This window comes from Petaurus breviceps, unplaced genomic scaffold, assembly GCF_028583685.1.
Source record: "Petaurus breviceps papuanus isolate PSGF00001 unplaced genomic scaffold, PetGlider_PUasm1.0 213, whole genome shotgun sequence".
NCBI lineage: Eukaryota > Metazoa > Chordata > Mammalia > Diprotodontia > Petauridae > Petaurus > Petaurus breviceps.
Genome location: NW_027185860.1, coordinates 2,196,552 through 2,211,661, shown reverse-complemented (window position 1 = coordinate 2,211,661; position 15,110 = coordinate 2,196,552). Strand labels below are relative to the sequence as shown.

The 15,110-nt window shown below is 36.7% G+C and overlaps 1 pseudogene; it reads left to right on the top strand.

Annotated features, from left to right (window-relative positions):
- Positions 1 to 10,878: 10,878 nt before the first annotated feature.
- On the top strand, positions 10,879 to 11,785 carry LOC138165498 (eukaryotic translation initiation factor 4E pseudogene; annotated as a pseudogene).
- Positions 11,786 to 15,110: the final 3,325 nt, after the last annotated feature.

Below are 15,110 nucleotides of genomic sequence, written 5' to 3'. Positions count from 1 at the left end.
AATCCATATCTGAAAAAAAAGAATATATATAAAGACCACCATAATACCCAACCTTGCTTTTAAAACTTCAATGTCAGGGAAGGTACTACTTCATGAACTTGCCCATTCAACTTTTTATAACCCTAAATTATTAAATAAAAGAGGGTAGACATTTTTTGTTTAATTTTTCCCCCTTACAAATAAGTCAAAATTTTCTAGCTTCTTTTCAACTTTCACTTGTTGCTTCTAGTTGTACTCTGAGGCAAATGTAACAAGTCTAGTCCCTCTTCCACGTGTCACCTATAATAGTGACCCTGTGCTTTGCTTCTCTGGCTTAAATATCTTCAGTTCCCTCAAATAATCCTCAGATGGCATTCAGTTCTCATTTTTTATCTATACCCTTTGTCTTGGTAATTATTCACTTTCTAATAATCAAATACCATCACCTAAAGGTGAAATGCTCCCAATCTCAATCATTTTTTTTTGTTAACTTCATACCAACACCTCCAATTTTCTCTTAGACTTTTCACTAATACCTGAGATCTCAATCCAACAAACTATAAGCATTTGTTACATGTTTAAACACACACATACCGGGAGCTATCCCCAATAAACACATATAAGAATAACTCATATAGTACTTTAAAATTTTCAGAGCACTTTTCACCAGCAACCCTGTGGCCTGTTAGTAGATGAATCATCATACCCTCTTCCCATATGAAGAAACTGGAGTAGAGAGTGGAGTAGAACCCATGGTCACACTGCTTGAAAATGTTAAAACCAACATTCAGACTATAGTTTATTAATTAAAAGTCCAGTGTTCTTTCACTATATCACTACTCCCCCCATCCATTCAGGCTCTAACATTTCTGTGATTGAAAAAGGGTCATCTATACTTAAAAAATAATTGAGAAAAAATTTTTGAGAAATTTTGAGAAAAAAATTAATCATTCTACCACTTAGTTATATGACTATCCCCTCCATATAATATCAATTATATATTAATTTTAGGGAATCAACATGAATGACAATATATGAACAAAGCATTAAATAACTTGACTGCTCATTGTGACATTACTGTATGACTGGGATTGAGATAGAAAACAATTTTAAATACCTTGGAAAATATTTTAAAGATGAAGGAAATGAGGCTAAGAGGGCAAATGAGTTGTCTAGGGACACACAGCTAGTGCAAGTCTAAAAGAGGATTTGAAATCAGGTTTTCCTGATTCCAAGTGCAATGCTTAGTTCATTGTAACACCTAACTATAATGAATATAGTTGTACAATAACTGTGTGATGTCACAATTTTTGTGTGTTTGACTGGCTTTAGAACTATAATGAACATTGGAAAAATACCTAGTATATCTAGTACAAGTGAGGAAACTGAGACTCAAAGAAGGGAAATAACTTGTTTAAAGTCATAGGTGGGTATATAGTAACCATATAATGGTATACATTAATAAGACCTACATCTCCTGATTAAAATTCTGCATTTTTTTTCACTAACCCAGAGATTCTTAAACATTAGGTCTGCTTAAACTACTTTACTAACACTTTCAATATAATTGGTTTCCTTTATAAATTTTGTGCATTTTATTTTACGCAGTTTCAAACTTTTTTTTCCCTGAAAAAGAAAATAGGCTTTACCAGATACCTAATGACCCATCCACAAATATGGCTAAACTCAGCAGCACACTATATTTTGTATCTTTAAGAATTCAGTCTAGCAAAGATGAATAGACTTGGTTAAGTAATTCTTTAATCAATGCTGTAAAGCCTTTTTATTTTATTCTAAATTCTCTATTTTTTGTGATTACTCTCAAAAAAAAAACTCATGTGATTTGCATTTTATCTATGAACTTTCCAAAGTGTAAGTCATTATCTCTCACAGAACAAAACACAGATATATAAAAGTATTATGAACACTATTCAAATCCATTGCCTCTTCCTGGGCTGGATAATTGAAACTTCTCAGAATCAATATGAACCTTCAAAGAATACATAAAGTCAATAACTATTTCCAAAACAGCAATGTCTGGTTTAGATGCCTGTATAATCCTCTTCTTTCACAGTTTCTATGCCATTGTTTCTGAGCATTATGGCTTCTTTCTGTAGCATCAGAGCAAGAAAGGGAAATTGAATTTTATAAGGAGTTGAAAGAAAGATTATGAGCTGAAATTAACAAAAATTTGTATATAAATCTACGGTGACCTTCTCCTCCAACATATATTATGAATGATTGAGGGTAAAAAAGAACATAAAATAATACATAGAATAACCCAAGTTTTGCTGATGATGACTGTTTCACTTTCATAAGAGGTCATTAATCATTAACTTATTACAAGAAGATAAACAACAATCCAAAAGCTTCTTGACTATTATAGATGTGTATTGCATGATGCACTTGTTTGCACAAATATAAGACAATTTATTTCCTCATTTGGAGTCTTCCTTTTCCTACTGTTCAAGCCCATAGTGATCTCTCTTCCTCCTTTAAAATTTCATACAGCCTATTGTTCCTAACATGAGAAGTGATAATCATTAAACGTCATATTTTGGGCAAAGTTTCAATTAATAAAATAGATTGCTATGCTTCATTTTACAAAAAAAAAAAAAGAGGCTCTTTTTCTATGTCAGCCACTCCACAGAATAGATAAGACTGTGAATAGGGTTTAAAACCGGCACCCTGTGTGGGGGGTGGAGCCAAGATGGCAGAGTAGAAGCACAACCTTCCCTTGCTCCGGCCTTCCCCAATCCATGTAAAAAGGGGATTCTAAACAAGCTTTGAAGCTGCAGAACCCAAAAAATGACACAGAGAAGCTAACCTCTTGCTGAGGACAGCTCGGCAGGTAAGCAAGAATCCAGCCCAGCCTCTGGCAGCTGAGACCAGCCCCACACCAATGCTTTAACCCCAGGGCAGGCCTGACCAGCCACAGCCAGAGGGCCTTGAGAACAGCAGCAGCTGTGGCCATTTCCAGATTTATCAACACATAGATGCGAAGGACAAAGTGAGAGGTCACGGCAGTCTGAACTTTGGGACCAATAAGTGGGAATGCTTGGCTTTTACCCCCCGGGGCGAGAAGCCTCTGATTTGCAGACACAGTCAGCCATCACCTCATGGCAGCTTCAGCTCCTGGTCTGCATAGTGTAGGGGGACCAAGCACCAGTCTGAGGGGTAATCGCTCTTGCTTTAACCTGCTTGGATCTTGATTACAGTCTAGGGTAGAGGTCCTGGGGTTTCTGTCCAGCTTGCCAGAGCTGGTGGAGACCTCAGAGAGGGCACCATCTAATACCTTGGGCAGCTGAGAAAACCCCAGAGTTTGGTACAACATTTGGTATGAAAGCTCCCTTGTCTGTTGGCAGAATCCTACTGTGGCAAAAAGCCCCAAAGTCAAGTAATTGAGTGGCAAAATGAGCAGGCAAAGGAAAAAAAGCAGACAGAAGATTCCAACATTACACTCCTATTTTGGGGACAAAAAGGAGCAAAGCATGGAACAGGAGGAAAACAGTGAAGTCAGAACTCCTGCACAAAAAGCTTTAAAGGAAAATATGAGCTGGTTACAGGCCATAGAGGACCTTAAGAAGCAGATAAGAGAAGTGGAGGAAAAATTGGGAAGAGTAATGAAAACAATGCAAGAAAATTATTAAATGAGAATCAACAGCCTGACTGAGGAAAATCATACCATAAAAAACAGACTGACTCAAATGGCAAAGGAGGCTCAAAAAGGCAATGAGGAGAAGGATGCCTTAAAAAGTCAAATTTCCCAGATGGAAAAAGAATCTCAAAAGCTCACTGAGGTGAATCATTCCTTCAAAAATAGATTGGAGCAAATGGAAGCTAATGACTTTATGAGAAATCAAGATGCTGTTAAACAGATCCAAACAAATGAAATAATAGAAGGCAATGTGAAATATCTCATGGGAAAAACCACTGACCTGGAAAATAGATCCAGGAGAGAGAATTTAAAAATTATTGGACTACCTGAAAGCTATGACTAAAATAAGAACCTAGAAATCATCCTCCAGGAAATTCTCAGATAAAACTGCCCTGATGTTTTAGTACCAGAGGGCAAAATAGGGGTTGAAAGAATCCACCGATCATCTCCTGAAAAAGATCCCAAAAAGAAAACTCCTAGGAATATTATAGCCAGGTTCCAGAATTCCCAGATTAAGAAGAGAATATTACAAGAAGCAAGGAAGAAACAATATGAGTATTGTGGAAATGCAATCAGGATAACCCAGTATCTGGCAGCTTCTACACTGAGGGATAGAAGGGCTTGGAATATGATATTCTGGAGGTCAAAGAACTGGCATTAAAACCAAGAGCTACATATCCAGCAAAACTGAGTATCACATTTCAGGGGAAAATGTGGTCATTCAGTGGAATAGAGGACCTTCAAGAATTCTTGCTGAAAAAAAAAACCAGAGTTGAACAGAAAATTTGACATTCAGATACAAGAAGCAAGAGAAGCATGAGAAGGTAAACAGGGAAAAGAAATCATAAGGAACTTATCAAAGTTGAACTATTAACATTCCTACATGGAAAAACAATAATTGTAACTTATGCAACTTTTCTCAGCATTTGAAGGGATTAGAAATATATATATATATATATATATATATATATATATATACACATATATATACTTATATATATATGAGGGTATATGGGCATATGAATACATATGTGAATGTGTGTTTATATGTTTACAGTTATACATAGATAGAGGACACTGGACCAATTTAACATGGAGGGATGATACTTAAAAGGTGAAATTAAGAGGTGAAAAGAATATAATGAGAGGAGATGGGGAGAGACAGATTAGGGTAAACTATCTCATACAGAAGAGGCAAGGGAAAATGGTTACAATGGAGGGGAAGAATTGGAAGGCAAAAGGGAATGGGTCATCCTTATTCCCATTGAATCTGGCTTGAGAAGGGAGTGAAATACACACTAAATAGGGTATCTCATGCTCCAGGAGAATGGGGGGAAGGGGATGAGAGAGGGGATGATGGAAGGGAGGGCAGGCTGGGGGGGAGGGAAGTTGGAAGCACCCACTTTTGAAAAGGGATGGGATCAAAGTAGAGAATAGAAAAAGTGGGAGGTGGGATAGGAGGGAGGGGAATATAGTCAGTCTTTTACAATATATCTACTCTGTAATTGTTTTGCATTAGCCACACATGTACATCCTATACTGAACTGCTTATCTTCCCAGTAAGGGTGGGTGAGAAGGAAGGAAGGGAATGAATCTGGAATTGAATGTTTTAAAATCCAATATTCATATATATGTGTGTGTATATATACATATATATGCATATATATATATATACTTTTATTAATACCATTTTACTTGTAATTGGGAAATAAGATATACAGGCACTGAGGCATAGAGATCCACTGGAAAAGTAAAAAGGGGCATGGGAGAAAATATGGGAGAGAGCAGATTGGAGGAGGGGATATCCTGTGGGACTCCTCTTTTGGAGCCATGGGTAGGGGAAAAATGGGGAGAAAATTTGTAACTCAAAATCTGGTGGAAATGAATGATGTAAATCAGAAGTTAATAAAGCATTAAAAAAAAGGAAAAAAATAGGGAAAAAACAGGCACCCTGAAATCATAAATTCCAAAGAGACGCAGCTTCATCTTGCTTTTGGAGAATGCTTCTCCTTATGTTAATAAAGCAGAAGAGGTCTACTTTATGGCCCTTCAGGGAGAGACCCTCAACTGGAGGCATTAACTTGAGTAATGGAACTTTTTTTATCTTAAGATTTTTTGAACATATACCTTGTTATGGAATGTTAATGGTAAAGAAAACACAGATATTCTGGATCATAATTTCAATTGACCCTTTGTCATCACTCTTGTTTTATTGTATTTGTCATTTATCCAATTAAGAAATTACTTTCTCATACAATGATTAAGCCATTATGGGCATCATAAATTTGTGTAACTCAGCCACCCATAATTGGGATGGTCCTAAAATGTACTTAAGCTCTCTCATCCTTTTGTTCATCAGTTAGGACTTGAGTTCTGCATTCCATCAGCAAGTAATGGTAGCCTTAAGGGAATAAGGAATAGCTTCTGTAACTGTATACAACTATCTGTTTTTCTTCTTTAACCAAACCTTTTCTAGAGGTCGACAGAAGCAACATATTAGAGTAGAATTAATAGTGAATCTATATTTAGAGGACTTAGTTTCAGATCCCCTATCTCTTATTGTGTGACCTTAATCAAAATATAACCTCTCTAGGCCTATATCCTTATCTCTAAAATAAAGAGGCAGGACTCTGAAAAAGCTCCTTTTCAGTTCTAAATCTGTAAAGTTATTACAGTTTAAAGTCTGGCAGTTACCTCCATCAACTTTCTTTCAGAGTTTGCAATAAAATGAAGCACTCATTGAACAGTTAACAAAGGAAGGTTCATTTATTTAGCTTTATAGACTAGCCCCTGCCTTTGTCTCTATATGGAAACATGTCTGTTTATCAGATGGTGTGGTGATTCAAGTGGTCTTCTGGAATCCACCAAGTTGGAAGGGCACCAGCTTTAAGGGTGGCAAAATGTTCATGCCCCTACATGACCAGGAAACCCTGTCAACACAGTCAACACCTTTCTCTTTATTCAATATGATTAGCTTGAAACAGACATAGCAATGCAATGTCAGTAGACAGTTGATCCTATTCCAGTCATGTTATCTTATAATAATGAAAGGAAAGAAAGAGGGGAGGAAGGAGGAAACTAAGAGAGAAAAGAAGGAAGAAAGGAAAGAAGGAAGATAGGAGGAAGAAATGAAGGAAGTAAAAGAACAAAGGAGGGGAGGAAAGGAAGAAAAAAGAAAGAGAGAGAAAGCAAAGAAGAAATGAAGGAAGAAAGGGAGGAAGAAAGAAAAGAAAATGTTATTGAGCACTTAGTGTCAGGCACTGTGCCAAAGTTTGGGGATAAAAATGCATAAAGTGAGATCATCTCCACCCTGGAAGAGTTCACATTTGAATAAAATTAGGGAATTGTGACCAGGAAAAATATTTTGTTAGAAGTATTCATAGAGATGGTAAAGTGATCCATATGGGAATTAACTGACAGATCCTTTCCAAAGCAAGGTACTGTTGACTTGTATAATATGCCCAGAATAAGAGGTGAATAGCAGGGAAAGCTATGGTAGGTAATAGGGAAAAATGTATATATTGGCAGGGAAGATGGTAAGATGGTCGAATTGGATGACTGAATGAAATTTGAAATTTAGTTTTGTCTGTTTTGGGGCTTACTAGATATAACGGATTAGGCATATTTGTATTCACTCCATTATCAATGAAGATATATTGTCCCCATGGCAGAAAGATATTACATGATGACTTATAATATTTGGGTCAAAAGGAAGCCCTTGAATTTTTTTAAAAAAGTTTTTGCTGGCCAATATGTGTATGGACATCTACAAATATAAGATGGGTTCAATGTGCTCAGTGTGTTCATAGGAAGGTGTTATTAATTTGTGCTGCATAATTAGTATAAGTATCAGCACAATTTTAGAGCTTTATACCAATTGAATTTTTTTTCTTAAGAATGAGACAAGTAATTACCATTGATGTTAAAAATGTAAGAAATTCTGTAAAAACAGAAATTATATGAAACATGATTTAAAGCCATATTGATGTCTGTCAGGGACAAAACTGCTTGCAGAGGGCAGTGTGTGTGTGTGGGGGGGGGAGGGAGTGCTGGCACCCGAAAATCATCATATCTACTACTTTTCTTTCTTCTGAGAAGGCCTTTTCCTGTATAAATAAATAAATAACTGCCTCAGCAAGATCTCATTCACAAAGAATGAGGATTAGATCCATCATAATGGGACTTTCATTGTCTGTGTCCTGGTTTTGAATCTTCAAACTCAAACTTTTGTCAATTTTCCTAGCAATTGAGGAAAATCCTTTCTTATGCTATCTGACTACAGACAAAAGGGGAGGATACCAGAAGTATTTTTTTTTTAATCTTTCCTTTATTTAAGTATAAGGGAAAATGAAGAAGGGAAGAGGGTGGGAGGTGGAAAATTCCAATTGAAAATATTTAAGCCAGGAGCAGCTAGGTGGCGCAGAGAGTAAAGCGCCGGTCTGGAGTCAGGAGGACCAGAGTTCCGTTTTGGCCTCAGACACTTAACACCCACACAAAAAAACTAGCCGTGTAACTTTGCGTAAGTTACTTAACCCCAATTGCCCTCCAAAAAGCAAAAAAAAAAAAAAGTATTTAAGCCCAGCATTTGTATAAAGAACATGCACTCTCCATTCAGGATGGACCCATTCACAAGGAATGTAGAACTGGCTAAAATAAAATGAGAGCTTTCATAATTTTACAACCTTATTTGCTGTTTTCATTTAGGTGAGAAACATGTCCGAGGGTATTGACCTGTTTTTGGTGTTTCACAAAATGGTGAAGATGTAGAGACTCATAAACATTATATCTCTCACCTAATAGAATGATTAAAGGAAGCCTATTATCTCAATAAAAATCAGTTAAGGAAAGAAGAATAGCATTAAGATGACCAAGTTTATTGTCAAGGTCTTCGGAAACAGCAGATTTCTGTTATAAAATCTTGACACATAGAAAGCATACAGGATAACAAACTAAGGAAAAGCAGCTCCTCAAAAGTATTTAAAACAATGGACTTTTTTTTTTTTAAACAAAGTACCCTCCCTCTACAAAGCATGATAAGGGTGTTACAAAAAAAGGCACTGCAACCATTTGCTAAGAAGTTAGACTTTCTGATACACAAATGGAAAGCATTGTTGGGTTGTTAGGTAAGACACCCTTGAAGAGAAGTTCTCCCAGATATTGCCTCTGTGAGGGACAATTTGCAGTGAAGTTTCCCCATTCTGAAAAATCAAATCTAGAAGTGGCTTCAGCATCCACTGGGCCTAAGTTTAGAAGTCACCTGACCTTACAGGAATCTGGGACTTAGAGCAATGGAGACCCTCCCCAGTGCCACCTCAGCACAAGATATGCCAAATAAGGATAAAACTGCCTTCTGGCCTTGCATTGGACACCCACATATTTCCGTGTCCTTTGTCTCCAAGGTTGATTCCCGTGCTTAGCTTGTGGGCCAGCCTCCCTACCCATGATAGTGAAGGCCAGTTGGGGCATTGGGTTTCTGCATTAGAAGGTCATATAACCATGGCCTTGCTTCTACCTGTTTCTCTCTCCCTGGCAGACGCCATTTGAGCAACAGAGGCAGAGGGCCCTTTCTCATGAGAAAGAATAAAGACCTTTTCTGATCTCACATTCAGACTCTGAACTCTTTTATCCCACACAATTTGATTTCTCTAAAGCATTACTTCTTTTACCTTGATAACATAATGTTTTACATCTTATAAAGGTTAAATTAATAACTTCTCAAATTATTTGACTTTTGGCAGGAGTAGTAAACAACCATTATTGAAAAGTAAACACTTTTATTCTCCAGTTAAAAGTTTCCCTCTAATCTGTGAATAGAGTGATGTCAGCATCCTTTTAGTTTTTATTATTGGGTTCTAAAATGTCTTGTCACCAATGATGGACACCAGGCATTATTGGACAATTCCCTTGTATGGACGACAGTACAAATCAATCTGTAAAAGCTTGTGATATTATTTTTAATGATATTTTTGTTTGTTTGTTTCAAAGCAGCAATTTCCACTTTCATTGCTGACATTTTAAAGTCAGTTTGGGAAGGTTTGTACTGTATTATCTAAATAAAGATGTTTAGAAAGCATAGTGCATTTTCTTTTTTTCTCTCACTTTTTTTTAATAAAGTTATGTGTTAAGACTTTGTAAAGTTTTTTTTTTTAACAGATGTAAGTTAAAAACAGGTGAATGGTCACTCTCTAATTTCTGGCTAATAGAAGGTTTTAAATGAGACAGAATACCACCCACAAGCTATTGTCTTCTGCCTCTAGCTCCATCACTCCCTTGCATTGTCTCTCTGGGTTGATTTGTCATTTGGTGCCAAACTGAACTGTGTGTTGGAAGATCTTTTGTATAGATTCAATCTGCTGATGGAAATCACATTTTTGATTGACACTAATAATTTATAATCATTTGCTCTAAAAGGAACTGCAGCATCTCTTTAAGATGTTGAAGAAAGCCCATTAAATTTCATTTACCTTTTCATTTTGAATCAATTTACTTACCTAGTCATGGGACCAAAGTCTTTATTTGGATTAATGGGTACTTCATAGCTCTTCTGGAACCAGTATAGAGACAGTCATTGTATTTGCAAATATATTTTTAAAAATTCCATTAAGCTTTAGTAGAAGGAAATTCAGAAAGATTGATATGAAAATGTACATTACTAAAGGAGGTAATGCTTTGGCTTGTTAGTCTATTGTATTTTAAACTGATCCATAAATAGAAAAATCACATTGTCAACTAGAGAATTTCTTCAAATTAGGTACACAAATGTAGAATTTCTTTCTCAGAAATAATAAATGTTAAGCAACTAATATTAACAAGTAATAACTATAGCTCTTGACACTGATACTTTAAAATATAGGAAGAATTAATGGGAATATAGAGTGAGAGCTAGAAGAGACATCAGAGACTATAGTGATCAACACTGATTTTATAGAGAAGTAAATCATGGAAAACCAGAGGAGGTTAACTACTTCACTGATGTTACACAGATAATGAGAAGCAAAACTGGCATTTGAACCTGCTGACCTGACTTCTAATCTAGTTCTATGCCTTATTTGCTATTTAATTTGCTTATTCAAGCCTTTTTTGATTATTTGCTAATATATATTCATAAAATTATATCATTTCAGTGTTTTTGAAAATGGAATTCAATCCGTTGCCTTGGCATTTGTTGTCTTGTTTTAGGTGGAGGGATGCTGTGGTCAACATATTGAAAAAGTTCCCAAGAATATGAAAAATAAGGGGGGGGGGGTCTGATCAGATCTCTTTAAGATGGTGACTGTAGAACTGGAAACCACCACCACTCCTAACCCCCCACCTGCAGAAGAAGAAAAAACTGAAACCAATCTGGATGTTGACAACCCTGAACACGATGTGAAACATCCACTGCAGAACAGCTGGGCGTGCTGTTTTTTTTTAAAAATAAGAGCAAAACTTGGCAAGCAAACCTGCATCTGATCTCTAAGTTTGATACTGTTGAGGACTTCTGGGCTTTATACAACCATGTCCAGCTGTCTAGTAATGTAATGCCTGACTGTGACTACTTACTTTTTAAGGATGGGATCAAGCCTATGTGGGAAGATGAAAAAAACAAATGAGTAGGAAAATGGCTAATTACATTAAACAAACAGCAGAGACGAAATGACCTTGACCGTTTTTGGCTAAAGACACTGCTGTGCCTTATGGGGGAGTCATTTGATGTCTACGGTGACGATGTTGTGTGTGGAGCTGCTGTTAATGTTAGAGCTAAAGGCCATAATATAGAGATATGGACTATTGAGTGTGAATACAGAGATGCTGTTACACATATAGGGAAGGTATACAAGGAAAGGGTAGCACTTCCTTCAAAGAGAGTGATTGCTTATCAGTCCCATGCAGACACAGCTGCTAAGAGAGGCTCCCCCACTAAAAATAGGTTTGTTGTTTAAGAAGACACCTTCTGGGTATTCTTTCATAGTAGATTTCATCAAGTGATCAAGATTTGGGAGCTGAACCAAAGCCTCTTCAAAACCAGAGTGGACTGGATTTAAATTTGATTTCCATCTAAGTGTTGCTAAGATATACGAGAAGTCTCATTCATCTTTGTCTTATACTTCTGTGTTCAAAATTTTTTTTCTATTTTCACTAGAGTAACTATTACTTCAAACAAAGAATTTACTGTATAAATAATCCCCCAAATCCATAAATGTGTTCCTGGTGCACTTTGTAATAGCTTTTAGTAGAAGCATTACTATTACCAAAAACATTTATCTATCCACGATATTCAGAAAAGGACTCACAATTCTTTTTTTTTTTTCTTTTAAGCAGTCGGGGTTAAGTAACTTGCTCAAGGTTACACGGCCAGTTATTTCTGGGTGTGGTGCTGAGTGTCTGAGCCTGGGATTTGATCTCCAGGTCATTCCAATACTGGAGCCGGTGCTCTTACTCCCTGTGCTACCTGGCCACCCCTAGACTCGCATTTCTTTACAGAAATTACTTGTGTTGTACAATGCATTGTATGAATTAACATATTTTACTAGTTTGGAAAAGTATGATGCATACCATTTTCTAGCAATTTTATTTGTTTCTTTTTTACAGCATTATTTTTTTGTTGTAATTAATGCTGATGGCTGTTAGATTTAATTTATTTTTTTTTCCCTACTTGATAACATTAGTGATTCTAGTTTCATTTTTTTGTTTTGTTTATTTATTTATTTTTTTGTTCATGTAACGTTGGTGAAGCATCTGGGTATATAACATGAAGGTGGAATAGACATTAATTTTGTGGGGGGAAAAATTAAGGGGGAGGGGAAGAGGTCTGTAGCCAGTCTCTTCTCAAAAAAGTTGTGAGGGATAGAAGATTGAGAGGATTTGTTTGTTGGTTGGTTGGTTGAGTGGTCTTTAATGTTCAGGTACCACAAGAAGTGCACATGAAATGGACTGAAGCTATGAAAACTTGCAGTATGTACCACTACTTTATCACAAAATCATAACTTTTTTTAATGAAATATGGGCAAAAAATCTTCATACTGGTTTTTGTTGATGGCATTGTGAGGAGATTATAGATGAGATACCAAAAAAGAAAACAAGCAGTCACATCATAAATCAGACTGTTTATTCCTCACAAGCTTGTAAGCAAGCATGAGGCTTCCCATTCCTACAGTCCCATAGGTGAGCAAAGGAGTAGTTAAGACTAATGCATATATGATGCATACCCTGATAGAGAGCCCATATGTCTGAGTCTCTGAACTTTCTGAGAGAGAGTGTAAGGGTTATGGGATTTAAAGATTTTCCATGCCCCTTGAATTTGCTGATGTAGCAGGAAGGGGTGGGGAAAGAGGAAGAGGAAGCCAAGCTAGAGTGTATGCTGTGACTGGAATCTTGGCAGCAGCAGCAACAGCATCGCTGGCAGTGGCAGTGGCTGTGGCGGTAGCCCAGCTGCTACAGAGGTGGTGGGGCAGAGGCAACAGCGGCAGTGGCGGCAGCAGTGCCAACACGAACTCCTTCTTTTTTGAGCCAGCCAGAATTTCTGCTAAGGACTCCTACTGACAACTGCCAGGAATGGGAACAACAGAGGGCTGGAGATGCTGGGCGCACTCTTCGGAGATGCTGGGAGCACTCTTCGGGGATGCTGAGCAGTTGCCTTGAGTGGGGGGAGGTGGATCTTTGCCTGAGCTAGCCTGTTCTGTTTTGAGGGCTTGAGAATGCGGGTGTTTATTCTTTTAACTACACGTCCCAACTTCATAATTACTGTGATGGCTTTGATTTTCTGGTTTGGGCCTCAGTTTTCTGGTATTTGAATAAATGTTCTATTCCCCATGTAAAGAGTCTGGTATATTTTGTGATTAATAAACATGACAACGTATTTATACTTACAGTAGGCATTGTGAATATTGCATTGTTGATACAGGGAGGTAGTCTTTAAAATGAGTGAGTGATGTAGACTGCAACCTTCCCTTTTCTATCACAAGGTCATTGTAATTAAGAAAATTTGCTAACCTTGAAATGCAAGGTTACTTGAATTTTGCTAAACTGATTATTATAAAGAGAGCCTTGTATTACATTCCTAATTGCAGTTTACTCAGCCAATACTGACTACATAGAAACTTCAAGCATAGTATAGTGTCTCTTCTGTTAGCTAGAGCCTAGCAATCCAACAATAGTTGGCTTTTCATCGAAGAAACCCTGTGCTCCAAGTCACAAAGTAAGATATTTATGACCACTATAGAGAAGTCATAAGAAAATAACTTCATCCTTAAGTCAATATTAGATGAAACAAGAGTTAAAATTGAGACTCTACTAAAATCTGAAGAGGGAAGAATTGTAGATTCTGAGACCATGGAAAATTTTCATTTAACACAACACCAAAAAAAGCCTCCTAATGAAATGGAAGACAAAATATTACTGATGCCTCAATTGAATTTGCAAAGAAAATGGACATTCTTGGAATCAATTTTTTTAAAAGCCTTTTTTTGAGATTGACAACAGAAAATCAACTGGTAGAAAAATTATACCAAAATAGTCATTTTAAAGAGCTGTTGTGTAAATCTATTTGTTATACATATAAGGAATGAATGCATTTTTCAAAGTATTTTTCATAGAAAGTATGGCATTTAAGAACATATAAACAGCAGAATGCCTGACTAAAAATGTGTTAGTGTTACATTATCAGACAGAAGCATTCTGTTGATTTGTGTTGATTTCTCAGGTAGAAAGTAAATTGAAATGATAGTGCTGATAATGTGTGTAAATATTCTTGTAGCTCTGTTAAGTTTAGTATGTGTAAATATTGTAACCCTGTTAAGCTTTGTCTTCCTAGAAACAGAAACTTCAAAGAGCTTGGAGTGGTGCAGTCCCCAGGAGCTGATATATGGAACAGGAGTGGAGAGCTGCCTATGTGTGAATCCAGGCAAGTGAATCAAGTGAATCCAGGAAAGATCTGGGAGTGGTCAGCCCATGGAGGAATATCTGTGTGGTTCGGAAGTTATCTTCCAGTTAAGATGAAAGAGGATTTTATTTGGATACTCTGTATTGCCTGATGATATTGTAACTTACTGTGATGTAGGGGTGGATGGTGTTTGTATTTTCTACTAACTCTTTAGGATGATTGGATTAAGGATGATTGGAAGTCACACTCTAGTCAAGATGAAAAAGCATTTTACTTGGATACTCTGCACTGACTGAGGAGATTGTAACTTACTGTGACCTAGGAGTGGATGATGTTTGTATTTTTGGTTACCTCTTAAAAATTACTATAACTTATAGTGAATCATCTATGAACACCTTAGTAATATGTAATGTTATTATAAATAATATGCTTTAGTTTATTGAATGCTATCCTTTAGTTTATTGTTGAATAAATAGAGAATTGATTATACTGTGCAATTAGAACCTTAAAGTTATTCACAGAAGCAGTCCTCAGGAGGGTGGCTTGTGATTGGCTTTACAGTGAGGCAGGGCTGTGCAAAGTCACTAGCCTCACTCTCTCCTCCAGAGTCAT